The sequence below is a fragment of the Monopterus albus genome, unplaced genomic scaffold (genome assembly GCF_001952655.1).
Source record: "Monopterus albus unplaced genomic scaffold, M_albus_1.0 scaffold268.1, whole genome shotgun sequence".
Classification (NCBI taxonomy): Eukaryota; Metazoa; Chordata; class Actinopteri; order Synbranchiformes; family Synbranchidae; genus Monopterus; species Monopterus albus.
The window spans coordinates 229,035-236,876 of record NW_018128148.1 but is presented as its reverse complement, the minus strand read 5'-3'; the positions used below and the strand labels follow the sequence as shown (position 1 = coordinate 236,876).

Genomic DNA, 7,842 nt, shown 5'->3' with positions numbered 1-7,842 from the left:
TCTCTCCTCTATCCACTCACCCCAACCGGTCGAGGCAGAAGGCCACCCACCAAGAGCCGGGGTCTGTCGGAGGTTTCTTTCGTTAAAGGGAGTTTTACCTCCCCACTGTCGCCAAGTGCTTGCTCAAGGGGGATTTGTTGGGTTTTCCCTATGTAATAATAGCAATAACAGTTTGGTCTAGACCTTACTTTGTAAAGTGTCCTGAAATTACTTTTGTTGTGATTTGGCGCTATACAAATAAAATTGCTTTGATTTGATGCAAGCCTGAGATACAGTCTGGGTGTGAGCACCATAAAAACAAGGCTGGTCTAAGAAGACACTGGGTCTGTCACGTACAGCAGCAGCTCCCTTGGTCTCTCTGGTGACTCTTAAGAGTCAAAGCCACTAGAACAGATGAAGTGTGAATCATGGTGAGAGTGGACAGTCTCAGGCTGAGTTACCTTTCCCACATCAGACAGTCCGGCTGCGGCGCCACTGAACATGGCAGGTTGTCTGGAAACTGAAAGACAAACAGTTACTTAATACTGATCCGTAGTCTCAGAGCAGCTTCTCCAGTGGTCTGGAGTGGAGCTGGAAGGTGGTTCTGTAGAGAACTGTCTGCTGTGTGGGTGCTGCTGCTTCTTGCCTGCTCCCACCCTGTATACCAAGCTGTACTGTCAGGGACAGAAACTCAACAAGCTGGTTAAGAGAGCTGGTTCTGTCCTGGACTGCTCTCTGGATTCCATCGAGGAGGTGGCAGACAGAAGGATGCTGGTAAAACTAACATTCATCATGCATAACCCCTCCCACCCCCTGCACCACACAGTGGAGGCTCTGAACAGTGCAAGACTGTTACATCCCCAGTGTAAGAAGGAGCGTTACCGTAGGTCATTCCTCCTCATCCCTCCCCACAGCCATCAGACTGTACAACACATCACTGCAGTGATAAGCTATAGTTATGAGGGACTTTGCAATATTCGACTGAGGTGCAATATTCAGCTCCTGGGGGTGAAATGCATTGTAAATAGGCTCATGTGTAATATCTTGTTCCTGATCTCTCTCAAATACTTTACATTGCCCTGTTTTAGGTATTTTTGAGTAGTTCCTCAGAGATCCTTATGGCTAAAATACAGGTTTCTTTCCCCCCAAGTGTAAGAAGGAGCGTTACCGTAGGTCGTTCCTCCCCACAGCCATCAGACTGTACAACACATCATTGCAGTGATAAAATAGGTGAAATTATGAGGGACTATACAATAGTCGACTGAGGTGCAATAGTCAAATCCTGGGGGTAAAATGCATTGTGAATATGCACGTGTAAAATTTTGTTCTTGATTCCTCTCAAATACTTTATATTGTCTTGTTTTAGGTATTTTTGAGTAGTTTTTCAGAGATCCTCATGGCTGAAATACAGTATTTTCCCCATTGCGGGATTAATTATGGGAGTAATATTCTTGTCCTTGATTTCTTGATCTCTCTCGAATACTATATCTTGTCTTGTTCTTAGGTATTTTTGATTTGTTCTCAGGGATTAATTGTGGGAGAATCATTATTGTTCTTGATTGTCTCTCAAATACTATATTCTGTCTGGTCTTAGGTACTTTGGAATTTGTTTCTCAAGATATGTGTGTGGTGTTTGTTCCTATGGTGTTTTGTTGCTTGCTCTCTATTGCTGCTGGAACACAGGAATTTCCCCATTGTGGGATCAATAAAGTCCTACCTTACCTTACCATTAATGTGTTATCTTATTAAATTTGACAGCCCTTACCTTTTTAACTTTGAGCCTTACTTAGCTTTGCTTAGGTTTTGTGACCACTCCTGACCTCACAGTAGGTCAGGATGGTCAAAAAGTCATATTCATTCATACAGACAACTTAGCTATGGTCAGTATCATCAATAAGGGTTGAGTCCTCTGCCACCACTTCGATCCATCAACTTAGTTGACTTGTTCCATCAGCTTATAATACATGCAGTACATCATCATCATCATCATCAACTTTATTTACATAGCACATTTAACACAGCCAGAGCTGACCAAAGTGCTTAACACAATATCCACAAAACCCATTAAAACAAAATAAAACAAGCAACAATAAAACAACATCACACTTAAAACGCTTGATTGCAGTTGTTGCTGCTAAGGGTGGCCCAACCAGTTATTAGGTTTAGGGGGCAAACACTTGTTCACACAGGGCTATATAGTTTTGGATTTTGTTTTCCCTTAATAATAAAAACCTTCATTTAAAAACTGCATGATGTGTTTACTTGTGTTATCTTTGACTAATATTTAAATTTGTTTGACGATCTGAAACATTACAGTGTGACAAACATGCAAAAAGATAAGAAATCAGTAAGGGGGCAAACACTTTTTCACACCACTGTATGTGTATGGTGTTTATTCAGTGGTGTCATGTTGTTTTGTCCCTTACTGCTGCTGGAACACTGGAATTTCCCCACTGTGGGATCAATAAAGTTCTATCTTACCTTACCTACTGGACGTGCACCACTGGAATCTGTATCTTGACCTTTGTATCAATGCTGCTCTGTGCAGGCTGATACGTGATCTCAACCCTGCTGTCACAATTTGGAACTTAAGGACCCAATGGCAGACATCATTGCCCCTTTATATCAAAAGGGCTCCTCCTGGACTCAGTCCAATCCAGGATATCAAGTCTGAACTGGAACATGCTGCAGGGATTTGCCCAGTAGGAGCTGGCGAGCTTCCTGACTTATCCTGGATTTTCAGAACAGTTAGGCAGTTGATATGTCTCATTTCAAAGAAGGGAAAGGCGTCGTCTCCCAGCTTGCGCAACAGCTTCTGCTGGATCTTGGTGTGAGACAGTTTTTCTTTGTCCTGCAGCTCGGGGTACACCTGCTGAGTCACCAGGAACAGCTCCCTCCTGAAGGCCACGCCCATCACATCCATGTCCTGACAGCCGTATCAAAACGTGCATGACAGCATCATGTACACTATAGACACAGTGTTAACAAGCAGGCACACCATGAGGATGACGCAGTACCGCGAGTGTCCACTGGAGTCCTAAAATTGCAGACCATCTGTAGTTCTTTTCTGGGAGGATCAAAGTTTCTCGTCAAATACGAGCTCAGTAGAAGTTTGTTTCAAAACCTTCTTCTTTCACCGATTTTATGCTACTGTTTGGATTATTTAAATTCATATTTCAGCTGATGAAGCTAGACAGCTAACATAGCAGCTGCTATCCAGGTCGCTGTTGGACTCGGAAGAATCTTTTGTGCACATTTTTTTTAACAACTGGATTTTACATTGTACAAACGTGAGTCAGTCACAGGAACATGGTTAATTGTGCAGGTGTAAATAGAAGCAGCTGCCCAAGCTGTGATCTAGAGGTAGCACAGAGATGTAAAACAGGCAACAGCAACATGACCACTGCACATTGTTAACACAATTATGGTGCTCTGTGTGTGATCACTCATGTTTACATGACGGCAATGGAGGGCAGATACACTGACCTTTCTTCCCTTTGAGCTGCACCAGGTCAATCACAATCACTCCATCTGACAGAGACAGGACGAGAGTTTACTGTAGGGTCTACGTCACAGCCTGGTTCAGAACTACTGCCAACATCTGTCTGCAGCTGGAACCCAAGTAGCATTAGCTCCTGTCTGTGTGGCCGGTACAGACGCAGAGCCAGCAAGCTGTGGCCTAGCTCAGCATAAAGAAGTCAGGACTCACCGACCGGATCCACAAAGTCTCTCTTGACCAAGGTCAAAGCATTTATTTAATAATAATAAACTTTATTTATATAGCGCTCTACAACTCACAAGAGCACCAGAGTGCTGTACAGTCAAAACCCAATAAGCAGAGCAAAACGATAACAACAGAAAAAATACTAGAGTGCTAAACCGACTTCTAAAAACATAAAACAATAAAAACAACTTAGGACTCAAAAGCCTGCTTTAAAAAGTGGGTCTTTAGGGCCGATTTAAAGGCCACTAGATCGCTTTCCACCCGTAGTTCAACCGGCAGGGCATTCCATAGTCTAGGGCCACAAACAGAAAATGAACAGTCGCCCCACTTTTTATAGCGGGATTGCGGGACCACCAGTGACAACTGATCGGTTGATCGGAGAGCTCTCCGCGGCACATAAATAGCCAACAGGTCAGACAAATAAGATGGTGCAAGACCGTGAATAGCCTTAAAAACAAACAATAATATCTTGAATTTAATTCTGAATTGGATTGGAAGCCAGTGAAGAGCACAGAGAATAGGGGAAATATGAGCAAACTTGGGAGCATTAGATAGTAGCCGAGCTGCTGCATTTTGGACTAATTGTTTGTTGCGCAAAGACTGAGGAACTCCAATATACAGAGCATTGCAATAATCCAACCTTGAGATGACAAATGCATGGATCGCCTTCTCCAAATCACCATGTGACAATAAAGGTTTCACCTTAGTTAAAAGTCTTAGGTGAAAAAAGCACAACTTAACCACTGCCCTAATCTGTTTCTCAAAAGTAAAACCCCAATCAAAAATTATACCGAGATTCTTTACCAAGTCAGACAGGGGGAAGACCGAAGTGCAAAGATTAACAATGTCAGGTGACGAGTCAGGCCTGAAAAGAATGTATTCGGTCTTACTCTCATTTAGCTGCAAAAAATTTTGCGAAAGCCATTGCCTAATGTCCCGCATGCAGTTATGTAATAGAGTAAAAGCATTGGGGTCGGACAAGAGCAGTGGCATATAGATTTGAACATCGTCAGCGTCAAAGTGGAAATAAACATTATGATTAGCTATAATAGCTGCAAGGGGTACAATATATAATGAGAAAAGTAGTGGAGCCAGGGTCGAACCTTGCGGAACACCTGAAAAGAGGGGAGCTATATTGGAAGTGCAGTCACCAATAGTAACACAAAAAGTTCTGTCAGTCAAAAAGGATGAAAACTCGACAGTTGTTATCGAGAGCCATAGTAATGTCATTATGAATCTTAAGTAACGCGGATTCAGTACTATGGCGGGGCTTAAAGCCAGATTGAAATTTATCGGTAATATTTAAACAGTCTAAATGTGACTGCAGCTGGGTGGCTATGATTTTTTCCAGAATTTTGGACAAAAATGGAAGAATTCAGATTGGACAAAAGGACGACAATAATGAAGAGTCAAGATTAGGTTTTTTAAGGAGTGGGCAACTATCGCATGCTTAAGAGCAGATAGGACCACACCCGAATCCAAAGAGAGATTAATAAACAAGACCAAAATGGGACCCAAAACATCAAAACCCTCCTTAATAAACCTGGCAGGAAGCGGGTCAAGGAGCGAAGAGGTCAGTTTTAAGTGAACTAAAGTGTCTTTTAATTGGAGTAGAGAAATCGGAGTAAAAGAATTAAAAATGAGAGCTACGGGGGGAACAGGCTGTGAGTGTACTAAGAGTTTCGGCATATTATGCCTGAGAGCCCCAACCTTAGCAATGAAATAACTTAAAAATTGATTACAAAGAGCAGTGGAACCCTCCAGGGGCAAAACACCGGCTGGGTTAATAACAGAGTGTCTAGTTCTCGGGGTCCGACTGTTTGTTGCTATGACATTGGACAAAAAATGAGTTTTAGAAACTTTCACAGCCTCCTGATAGGCAAGGAGATTAGATCTCAAAATATCCAACAAGACATGCAGACCGTCTTTTTTCCCACTTGCGTTCAGCTTGCCTACAGGCCCTCCGCAAAGACCTGGTAGTGTCATTTAGCCAGGGAAAAGAAGCGTTGCCGGTCCTTCTAGACCTGAGAGGCGCAACAAAGTCCATAATCCAGGCCGAAGTCGAGTTCAGTGAGGAGAGAAAAACCTCAGGGCAGGACGGCAGATTATGAACCACAGAGGAATAGAATTCGGAGCCTAAGAACGCAGCAGCAAAGTCAGAGGGGGTAGAAGTAGTGATGATCCTAAGATGAGGCCAAGAGGCAGCTGGTCCAGGCAAAACTTCAAAACGAATAAGGAAGTGATCAGATATGGCTATATTTGACACATCCTTAATAGCAACAGATAGACCCCTAGAGATAAAATACTAAAATCATTAAGAAGGTGGTCGGGCAAGGAATTAACATGAAGATTAAAACGACCGCCACCTGGAGCACACGGGGGGGGGAAGCTCAGAGATGCTTTGGTGCCTTGCTCAGGGGAACATGTGTGTTACTAGGTTTACGGAACCTGAAACCTTCCTTGGCCATGGCCGCCTTCGCCACAATGTCACTGAATGTCACAGTACAAATACTGCATTTATTACAACCACTGGTACTACTACTACTACTACAAATACCTTTAAAGAACTCACCGACTTGTCACGGGAAACTTTCTTGTAGGCGACATGTTTCGGACTCATGGTCCTGTTGTCACAGCCTGATGAGGACACATCTGTTCAGTAAAGTTCAAATCTAATCTGTTTCACTATGGATGGCTTTACACTGCCATAAACAGTTTTACTGCTCACTTACTTCTTGAAAGCGTCACGCTTTAAATTTCACTGACAACTAAAACTTTCTGGATTTGACCGGTACATGCAAAAAGCAAAGTAAGCAAAGATACAAAGGTATGAAAAACTGAAACAAACCAAAATGTTCAAGTCAAATTGTTATTGTTTATTGAAAGACAATGCCAAGCATTAACTCATTACATTGCGTTACTGACTTACAGATGCTTCTGGAGTCTGTTTCCAACAAGCAGCTGGATTTACACACATTACAGTGAGTTCACCACATTCACTGTTGATGTTAGTTTCTGGATGAGATGTGTGCAAAACAAGAAAAAACCCGTAAAATCACCTGCATCATTTAAAAGTGAACAGATCCTTAAATATCCATCAAACAAAAAGAGCAGCAACTTACCTGCAGCAGCAGAGAAGAGGAGATGTTGAGCAGCCTTTCAGCCTGAGCTGCATTCCTTTATAATCTGCGAACAGCCGGCATGGTCAGCACACCAGTCATTACTCACAGATAATCCTCTCACTGTGGACACACAGACAGCAGAGAACTTCTCCTCCACATCTGAGAACAAAAGGATGCTGATTACTGACTAAACAGTCAGAGCCGCTCTCCATCCCAGGTTTCATTTGAATCATTAGAATCGAGCTGAGGAACAACCGTGAAATGAACCAAAGTCACGAACCTGTGTCTTCTTCCTGTCCTTTCAGTCAGGGCTGAACTCCTCAGACAAAAAGGAACATTTGAAAATGTGCACACTTCAGTGGCAGCTAGGTGAGCTCGACCATGAGACGCTGGGGAAAGCTCCAGCAAATGAGCAGCTATGTCGTCCTTGACCTGAAGTTCTTTTGTCTTCTAGCCTGTTAGTCATGACCTCAGACATTCACAGCATCTTGCATTGATCTCAGGAACAGAGCCTGCTGAGAACTAAGGGTCTTCACTCATGTCGGCGCCCCCTACAGGCTCCACCACAGCCACTTACTGTCATTTTCTCACAGAGAATCAAATAAAATCAAACCAAGCAGCTCTGAGCTCATTGCTGCTGCCGACTAGCTCTGGTTCTTTCTGTCTCGTGTCAGTAACCGTGATTAAAAGATAAACACACACAGTCGACTTCAAGCATCAAGCAACTGAAAGGCAGGAACACGTTTAGATATTTGATCAATAACTCGCTGTCATGAAATCAACAACTTCAGTCCAGATGTTCACTTTGTCTTTAAAACCATCTTCTCATTCTTAACATGAATGTTATTGTGGCACAATGTGACTGTTACACCACCTGTGTCTGCTGAGCAGCTAAGTCCTGCTCTGTCACACTCAGCAGTCTGCCTGCTGACTTCAGCAGGTTCCGTGCACGCACACACACACACACACACACACACACACACACACACGCACATCCAAACATCTGATGTAAATGAG

At 43.1% G+C, this 7,842-nt stretch overlaps 1 pseudogene; it reads right to left on the bottom strand.

The window, feature by feature from the left end:
* The window catches only part of LOC109972745 (S-arrestin-like), a 9,866-nt pseudogene extending 6,925 nt beyond the window's left edge, over window positions 1-2,941 (bottom strand).
* Between the last annotated feature and the right edge of the window lie 4,901 nt (window positions 2,942-7,842).